The sequence below is a fragment of the Buceros rhinoceros genome, unplaced genomic scaffold (assembly GCF_000710305.1).
Source record: "Buceros rhinoceros silvestris isolate BGI_N320 unplaced genomic scaffold, ASM71030v1 scaffold9229, whole genome shotgun sequence".
NCBI lineage: Eukaryota > Metazoa > Chordata > Aves > Bucerotiformes > Bucerotidae > Buceros > Buceros rhinoceros.
Window position 1 is genome coordinate 60632 of NW_010429719.1, and position 10293 is coordinate 70924.

Genomic DNA, 10293 nt, shown 5'->3' on the forward strand with positions numbered 1-10293 from the left:
AAAGTCCCTTACGTATATCCCTTTCACAGACAAGAAATTCTGGGTATTTGGTAAGATTGTTTCATCCCCAGTTGCATTACAAACCAGAAAACCAAAACTATTTAAGTGTGTGAATGATACAACTAGCAAGAAGCTCAAGTCATTACATTCACTTTGTTATGCTGGGGTATAGACTTCTTAAATGAAATTAAAAATGAAGTTTCATGTACAAGGTGTTTAAATAATGTACAGAAAAAATCAAATGCTGCAACAAGAATCGTTATGAATTTTAAACATTTTAGCCATTTTTACTTATATCAGATGTGTCAGAATGAAGTTTAAAGCATAACCATCATTTTATGAATAAAAATCTATGCACCGTCCTAATAACAAGACCTGGAGCTCAATGTGGTGCTCATCCAGACTAGCCACCTAATTAAATGGGATACCTGGGGAGTGCCATCTTTCAATCAACACATTTACACCACTTGCACTGCAACAGAAGCAAGTCCAAAAAACATTAGAGAGGCAGGAAACAGATGTTTTTATGTCAGCCAGCACATCAATACTGCCATCGTGGCTGGCCTGCCAGCTGCCCAAAATGCAACTAGCTGGCTACCCAAGGCCTCCTGCAGACCACCCAGCATTCATCAGTCTCCAGCTAGCCCACAGAAGTGGGAAAGCCAGGCTCACCTTGATAAGACAATACCACACCACACAAGACAGTTTTGGCTGTTCTGTGGACACAAAAGATGTGTTTTCAGGAACTTTGGCAAGATGTTCATTTAATCGCTTTGGAAAGTTCCGTTATTGAGAGAACAAATTCACTGACTGATTCCAATTTCTCTACATCTACAAACTTCATTAAAAGATAATGGGTTGTATAAATTCTTTATTTCTGCTCTTGCCTCTTAACATTACAGGGACTGGTCTCAGAAAACCAGAAGATACATGATTATAGGAAAGAGCTACCCAGAATAGCAGGGATAGTAAAGCACCTTGATCAAACATACAGGGTACCCTAAGAGCTTAGCATTTGCAAGTCAATTCCAGACTACTTCCACCTGCCTAACTGAAAGAAAAAAAACTGGCCCAGTTCCAACAGCTGGATTAGATTTAACTAATACCTCCTCTCTAACATATGAGCATACCCTTGAGCATAGTTTAAACACTTTACAACATAGGTGTGGGTGCAATGCAGTGAAAGCAGAAGGTGTTTGCACTGATGAAGTAAATACTGTTCTTCCCTAGAAATTACTTTACTAACCTTTTTTCCATACTCCTTTTCTGACACCTTTTAACGAGCATGAAATACAGCAATACACATGAAAATGCAGAAACCTCAGGAGCTGAGCTGGTTTGAGTGAGAAAAGAAATTCAAGTGCTTATTTGTATACAAGAGTTGAGATGAGTAAGGACATCAGCTGCCTTTGTTTGGTTAACGTTAGAAGTTAAATATTCCATATTTGCATAGTAATACAATTTGTTAGTATGTCTGAAGTTGAGGCTTAGACTGACGAAGTTCTACTTGTGCTGGTATAGCTGGCTTCAGCCAAAACCAAAGAGACAAAGGGGCACTGAGAGAAGATCATACTGCTGTTCCACCTGTTCACACTTTCAGAGTGCACATAGCTTACTTCAAGAACTGCAAGCAAGTTACAATACATGAAGGAAAAACTCTGGGACTACTAAACTGGAATTCTGGGACAGCATCACAATGGTCTGAATGCAACTACTTAATCACAACTGAAAGAACTAAAACCAACAACACTGATCCCCTCTATTTCTTTTGGACATGCAAAAACATTTGACATCCATGCCAAACTAAACCAAATGTTTAGATCAAAATTGACCCCTCCCACTAGGTTTATTCCTTTAGTCACAAGCACCAGGCTTTTTTCCCACTTGGCTGCATGTTGTACGCAGACTCTTCTTCCCCAAACCCAGTTTTGAGATTTACCTAATAACCAAGTACTCCCATAAAGCTCCAAATTGCCCTTCTAAGAAAAAGTGATTTTTTTTTTTCCCCAATCACATAGACTACAAAGTTAGAACAACTTCACCTCTGGTTTTGTTATCATGCTCCATATTAAATTATGCTGACCCAGTTGGAAATGCAGGCAGGGGGCATGGATTCCACAGTACAAGCAAGCATCAGATCTACCAAAGCAACCAAATGTACTTAAAATGTGCCTGTAGCCTGACCTGAGACTCCAAGAGAGTTTTATTTAATTTGATTCCTGTCTGACCCTCTCCTCCTCTTTTAGGGAAACTTTCTATTATTTTGCAGAAAGCATTAAAACTTGGTTCAGATTCTCTCATGCAGAACCTTAAAAATACAAAGTTTCCTTTTGGTTTGTAACCTTAAACATAGTTCTAGGTACATTAGAAGCAGAGTGTAGTATTCACACTACTGTATTTTATGCCATAATCCATCTGGCACTCGTGTTCCTCAGGGTTAATAAAGGCCACTGAAAGAAAACTCGTTCTTTTGCAGTTGGAGCTGCCATGCTATATATATATATTTATTTAATCCCCAGTTTTGGGCCCCTAAAATGAATACCAGCTGCTTTTTGTTAGCCAGTCTGTGGCAAGATAATTCAAGTTTCTGAACCTGACTAGTCTCAGCTAACTGGATACATGAGATATCCACTGTGACTCTTGCTTAGCGATGGGTAATGAATCACTGAAGTCAGACATGCATGCCAACATGGAAAGCCACAAGCCTACAATTACGGTTGCTCATGGTGCTGACTCACCTGAAAGCCCTATGGAAGCAAAGCTGCCCATTCACATTATCTACTTCTATTGTTCCAAAGGATCTTGGCAGAAAAGCAATTGCTAAGTTTCTTTCATTTGTAAGCACAGTCTTTGAGGTCGCTCTATCCTCTCTGCATTTGTTTAACCTGCATACTGAGCTACTATGAGCAAAGAAGCGAGATGTGACCACTTACATTTTAATTTCCGTATACCAATTACCCAGCAGAGCAAAATTAAAATGACTGTTCACGGTAACTAGGTGCAAGCATCTTTAAATCAGCATAAATGTATTTTAAAATGTAAAAGCTTATAATACTGGAGATAACCACTTTCAAGAATCTAATTACAAAATGAAGTATTTGGTCAGAAAGGCGTCACAGACTTCTGGGGCAAATGCCACAGAAAACCGGACATTCTTAAACTTGCTAAATATTTATACTAGTTTCCCCTAGGAAGAAAAAAAAAAAGAAAACCTACTACACTAAATACTGGCCAGATACCTTCTTGCACAATCTATGTTTGAAAAAAGATGCTCCCTTTCCAGATACTTAAACAGTCTTCGGCTGTAATATCAGAGTACTTCAGATGATCATTCTATGATGTATTTTTAAGCACCTCCCTGTAAAGTGAAGAAAAAAAGTCCTATTATTCTGTCTATAAAATGGGAAACAATAATTGCAATTTGCATATATTCACAGGGTGCCAAGAAAAACAAAACAAAACAAACTAAGTCCCTAGAGAGCTAGTCTATATTCAACCACAGCAAGCTTTTTGGGTATAATATTACATGGCTCAAGTGAAATCAGATTTTTCTGTTTTTTCAAAGATATAATCAAAAGGCAGAAGAAGATTAAACATGTGCTAGCTGTCTAGTTAAATCCAAGAAGAGATCGTTCTGCTCAAGATGCAAGAGAAAACAACAAACCCAGCTGACAACCCAGGACGATGATGGAGCATGAGGAATTAGAAAATACACTCCAGCAACATCCCATGATCTTTTATGAACCCCCCATCAGCAACCCTTCATATTAAATCATTCCAGTATCATGAATTTCACATGCTACTACTTCACTTTTTAACATGACATAAACCCTGATTCCATGTTTCTGCTGTTTGAACATTTTGGATATCCTATTTGACTCCTTGAGGATCCCTTCCATATCTCAAAATTCCAATCTACACGTCCTTCCTTAAAAACGGTATCAGCTAACCCTAAGAAGTCACTGAGGCCACTGAAAGTGGTTTGGTTTTGATAGAAAAGAACCTATAGAAAACTTCTTTGAACAGCACATCTATAGGGCCCACCAAAAAACCCCAAAGGTTACAGGGAGCACAGAAGTACAGCGGGCCACACCCCTATCAGCAATGAGCATGGGAAAGGGGTACAGCCATATACTAAACTGCTGCTGGCAGCTCATGATGCTTAAAGGCACCGTCACTTTGACTGCATGTGTCGGAGTTCCTTAACTCCTTAACTTTCTCTTCCTGTCTGGAAGGTTGCTTTTCACTGTTGTATGTTCAGTGTTATGAATACTGCCCATTACCAGCCTATGTTCTTCTTGCATACCCGACGAACAGTGGTTGACAGCATCCTGATGACTCCTAGCAGGACTCTCTCATTTCAGGATTCTCTCTTGATGTAGAAAGCCTTCTATATCTGGCTGCAAGTCAGATTTTTGATGCAGAATAATCACTACCACTGACTTTGCATCTAACATTTGCACACATGCAAAGCAAGAGAGACCCTGATGCCAAGAAGCTCCATGCAAAGAAAGTATCTGCTGGTTAGGGTGACCTTAGATTACCAGAGAGAGAGAGACACAATGTCTCTCTGCATAACATCATCAACTTTCTGGCTTACGCTGTAGTTGACCAAGAAAAGGCAAGGACTAGGACATTCTGAGAACCGCAAACCTGAAATCTCACACTGCACCTGGCCAGGAATCCCTTACCGCATCTCTGGAAACCTGGCCACAAGTCACCCTAGCACCCTGCCTGACCACCTTCTAATCACCTTCTCCTCATGCAAATGAGCAGCTTTGACTATGTTCCAGCAAGTTTGCAATGGGGCTTGAACGCTCATTAGAATACATCTCCGTCAAGGCTAACAAGTCAAACTATGAGGAAGCCATTTCTTCAAGCTGATTTTGCAAATCACCTCAAGTCCACCTGTTACCGAATCTAACAATAACCGTGGTTAAAAATGCACAAGAAGAGATTCTCATGCGGGAAACTATTACCTACTCAGTAACAGGTGTTTCAATGGGAAAGATACTAATTTTGTCTCCTGTTCTGCAGCCATTCATACAGTATACTTCTATTTTGTACTTGCTGTATTTATTAAAACACACACACAAAAAGTTTAACACTGACTGTAACATTTGCTTAACCTGAGAAAGAAGACAAGAGTCAGCTGACCTACAAAAAACAACACAGAGCTTCCCCAGCAGATTTAAAGGTGTTGATCTGACTGTGTGACCTCCGTAGATGCGAAGGGCTGGATCAGGAAGCTAAGGGAGATGAAAACTGAGGAAACATGAAGAGCTCTGCAACTAGTTCGCTCCAAGGCATGGACAGTTCTGATGCAGGACTAACTTTTTGTAAAAAAACTAGCTCTTTTGACTACCATGTTGAATATTGCAAAATGGAATATGAAGACTACAGCTTCTTCTATTACAGAAGTAATCAGGAATACCAATTCAGTATCAGAGTTTCACAGTGATGGGTATTTTGGAAACAACTGAGAGAGTCTATTCTTGGAAAATACAGAGGTTTTACATTTCTTTTTCACTTCAAGTCAGTTCACTTGGCAATTTGTCTTTACCGCTTGATGACATGCCCCATCAGCTTCAATCGGTTCATGGCCTCTTCCAGCCTGATCTCATAAATTAGATGCCTCATTCCACTTCCAATCCCACAATAAATACAAATCTGATCACTCACTTGTAAGCTGGTACGCCCTCAATCGCTGTCTTTTCAGATAGCGCCGTTTTATAGGACAAAATGTCCCACTCGGATTTGTGCTGGAAATGCAGAAATACTATGAAAGCCTCGAAGAATATATGCAAAAATAGCTAAATAGCTCTTAAAACTAGTATGACAGTTACACTGCTACCCACTTTGACCAGACTTTAACAGTTTGCAAGTTAAACATCAATCTTTATAATAGAAGAAGCTTTAGAGATACCAGTGCAACTGCTGCAGTGTTAGAAACACACAAGAATGAAGAAAATCTAATTCTATAATTACAGGAAGATTAGCAAAGGCTTGGTATATAACAACAATAAACAGCAGTAACTGGGCCTCAATACAGCAAGCACAGATCCCAATCAGCTTAGGAAGGTTATGTTCATCATGCGATGTCATCTCCAAATTGTAAGCAATGACTTCCTAAGATATCTGTGTCTTCAGATGTTTTAAAACGCAATGCATTCAACTGATTTTGAACCTCACAATGCAAACGTAAGACAATATATCTAACTGGACTTACTAGGTTGTTTTCTGCCGAGAGTCAAACATTTCACAGCAATGTACTATTGACTTGCTGACTAAAGTTGGAGAATCCTGTAGCAATAGCAACCAAGGAGGCTTCCTACATATACCTCTTACTTTTTACCCATGTGGTTCTTTCCAAGGTACAAACGTGTCCACCTATATTCTCCCACAAGTATATATACCAGCCTGAAAGCATAATAAAGAAGCTGCAGGAGTCAGAGCTCAGAAACTCTGCATAAGAGTATTGGATCTTATATTAAATGCAGGTCCCAACAGGAAGCTACCTGACACCCGTGTTTTCATTTAAACTACTGAGATTCACTGAGCCAGTGAGAGAATGAGTGAAGACAGCAGGTCCACAGTACCTTAAACCAAGCTAAATCAGCTGTTACAGCCATACTCCCTCCCAGCTCTTCTTTCTGCCAGTGCCCATCCCTGTGCCAGCAAAGTGAAAGGCAGAAAGGTGATCAGTCTGTAAAAGTGAGCTCCTGAAAAACGAGATTGTTGCAAAGTAGCTGGGAGTAACAAGGCTTTCTGGGATTGCTACAAGCCTTATTTGTTTCACGTAGTGTTTGAGAGGACAGGGACACAGCTAAAACACTAGTCAGTGCAGGGAACAGCATCAAGAAATGTGCTGGTAGCAGCATGTCTGCTCATTCGTTACCACTGCACAGCTATGGTACCTCCACTGCAATAAGCCCTTGATACCTGAAGGGAACATGGCTTTAAGTCAACCTGTACTTTTTCTGAGATGCCCAGAGAATCTACAGATTTGGTCTCCCCAGAATGATATTCCTATGCTTGCAAAAAAATCCATGGCAGCATGACAGAAAGCATCCTCAAGAACTAGATCCACGCTGTAAGCAAAGCAGCAACAGTAAATACACAGAAGCTGCCAGAGCTGATGATGGAGATCTGGGCCAAGCCCGGTTTATTCCTCTGCCTCATCTGGGGTCAGGATGCTGAAGGTACAGAACAAAAATGGACCCTTCAGAGTACCCAGACCGAAGGGTGATACCATTGCCCCCCAAAAAATTAAGTGGGCAAAAGACATCAGTAGTCAGGAACCTCTGAAGCTTAAAACCGCATAGAGCAGTAGTAGGTAAAAGATTGCAGAGGGGCTATTTCTACTTTCCGTCAACAGCCTTCAACAAATTTCAGGAGGTTAATCCTATGGCCTAAGCAACAGAAGTTCAAGGACTTGTGTTCTTTTGACTTATGAGTAGGGGTGCGACAAGTATGCAAAAAGAAAGTTTTAATTCCAGATACTGAAGTGCCTTACAGAAAGTTATTTAAGTTATAACGCACTCTAGTTGGTTTTGGTTTTTTGAGTTTTGCTTTGTTGGGGTTTTTTTTCCTCAAAGGAATTAACATGGAGCTTTAATTTTGATCCAGTTGGCATTCTACTTATTACATGACCATATAGTTTATTTGCGTCACACACAAAAATAACCTTAAGTTATGCATACAGCCCTACAAATTATGACATCTCCATTCATCAAGCATTTTTACTTGGTTTTAGTCAGGGATGCTGACTAATCCCGACAAAAACAAACAGGCTGAATTGTTTGATCTGTCACTTTAAACATCAGCACAGCGAGCTGACATATGAGTACCTGCTGTTGTAATAAGGAATAAGTAACACTTCTAGTCCAAGAAGCTGGAGGAGTAAAAGAGCCTAAGGATGTCACTAGGTAAAGAATGAAACTGAAGAACTGCAAAGAAAAAATCAGAAGGTTCCAATTAGATTTCCCAAGTCAGGCGAGTTTAGATGTCAATATAAGTAAATAAATGCAGCAGTTACAAGGGGTATTACAAATTAGATGATTACAACTGCTTAATCTTGTTCTGTAAAGCCTCAATTGTATTGGAATAATCAGTGCTGTACGTTTAGAAGAAACCCACTGAGACTTAAGACGACATGCCTATGACCAGCACAGGAAAGTCCTTCATATATGGGACAATTTAAAATGCTCTTTCACATCTCTGGAAAATATAAAATTGAGTAGGTTGTGAGAAGAACTGTTCTGGCAGTTGTCGGTCCAGATGAAGTCACTAGCGTCTTGGCTCTTTATCTCTCAGCTCTGCAGGTTTAGGTTAGCTCTGTCTGCTGCTAATCACATGTCAGTACCTATAGAAATAGAAGGGTCTCACTAATAAAACCAAGAACACAAAATCATATTAAGTGAGTAATACTTTCTCACATTTGATTTTGCTATTATCACTTTGAGGGGCTAAATATGTTTTGGAAGTATTAATACTTTAAATCATAATTCCAATTCTATACACACAACTCTACCTCCTTAATAGAGGAAGCCAACAAAAAGGTAAGAAACTTCTACTCAAACCTGAAAGTAGGAAAAGGATAGTGCACTTTAGCACCTGAGTCCAGGATTCAGAAGCTTTGACTTCCGCTCAACAGATCCGTTTCTTTGCTCTTAGAAAAGCACCACAATGAGAAGTTGCTTGGGGTACTGAGGTCTGTGTTAAAGTAAACCAAAAGTACTTATTCATCTTTTGTTTCCCTTAAAGTTGTATTAACAAAAAGCAAAGACAATTATATGGCCTTGCAAACGCAATAATAAAATATGAGTTAACTACAAATTAAAGGAGTAAGTATTTTGGTCTGGAAGAAGAGTCTGTACCCAGAGGGGTTCAATAATAACTCACCAGTATTTATTGGAGGCCAAAGGAAGATTACTAAAGAATGTTTTCAGGCTCGATGAGTTCAAAGGCAGTGACTGTCTCCAGGCAGAAGGTGACTCAAATGCCACTGTTTTCAAACTGAACTTTGAGTGTATGGCTTTGAATATTTTAGATCTTCCTAAGGATATAATCTACATATCAGACCATGATTTATTACTCCATCATCCTAACCACTTATTTTCTCTTTGGTGGAATTTGACAAAATGTGACAAGATCCAGATCAAGGCCAATGACAGCACTGATGTCTCCTGGTCTCCAAAGTGAAGTATAGGAAATTGGAGCCAAGATCTCTATGTAAAACTCTTTACTGCAGCACAGGGACCAAAAAAAGTGCATTTAATTGCTGGCACTTGAGAATTACATATAATATTTGATTTAGAAAAGAACTATTTTGTGGAGAACAGGTAACTTTCACTAAATACAAGCTGTCCAATCAGCAGTCAGTCCACATGTGTGCCAGCATCTCAAGAGAAGCACAGTAAGTAACGGTAATTACATAGCACTGCTGTGCTCCTTCATTCTCTACTATAAACTTAACTTACATTGTTTTACTTCTGGAGACTTAAGTTAGATAAACTTTACTTAGAAAGGTAGCTCTAATACAAACTTTTAAATAAGAGCCACAATCAGAAAAGAGTCAAAAAGGAGGTGGTGTAGAAAATTTCAGATATTTAAAACAAATTATGTTGTTTTGACAAGATGCTGACACATTTTTAATCTTTTACAGTCCTTTAATCGGATCTAAATTTCATTTTAGCATATCTCCATGGGTATACAACTTTCACATACTTCTGTGTTTCCTCTGTTTGTTGCCCCCCAAAGAAGGATGCTTCTTACAGATTTTAACCCCTCTCCAAAGCATGGATGAAAGCTCTAACCACATTAATATCGTTGGAGCTATCTACCAAACAATCTTAGGCTCAGCCACAAAAGTCAGTCAGCACACTGGAAGATAACCCTAGAGGATATATTTCTCCATAACAGCAAATACTCCAAAATAATTACTCCCCTTCTGAAGGAAACGAGAGCTAGGATACCTCAGTTGGTCTGGTATAACTAATTTCAGTAAAGCTTAGGCAGCCCCCCTCATAGAGGCAGATATTTAATTCCCCTCATCTCCGGCACGCTATAATATAAGCAAGTATGGATGACAGATCAGTTCACACTAGGCACGAACATACCTAACCTTTCCCTGTTTAGAGCTCTGATGGATTCAGGCCAGTGACTGAGAAAGCAGCAACAAAGCCAGTAACCAATACGGGGAGATGAGACAAGGACAAAATGAATGAGGAGCAGCACCAACAGTCTCACTGGATGAGATTGGGGGGGGGGGGGGGGGGGCGGAACACCCTC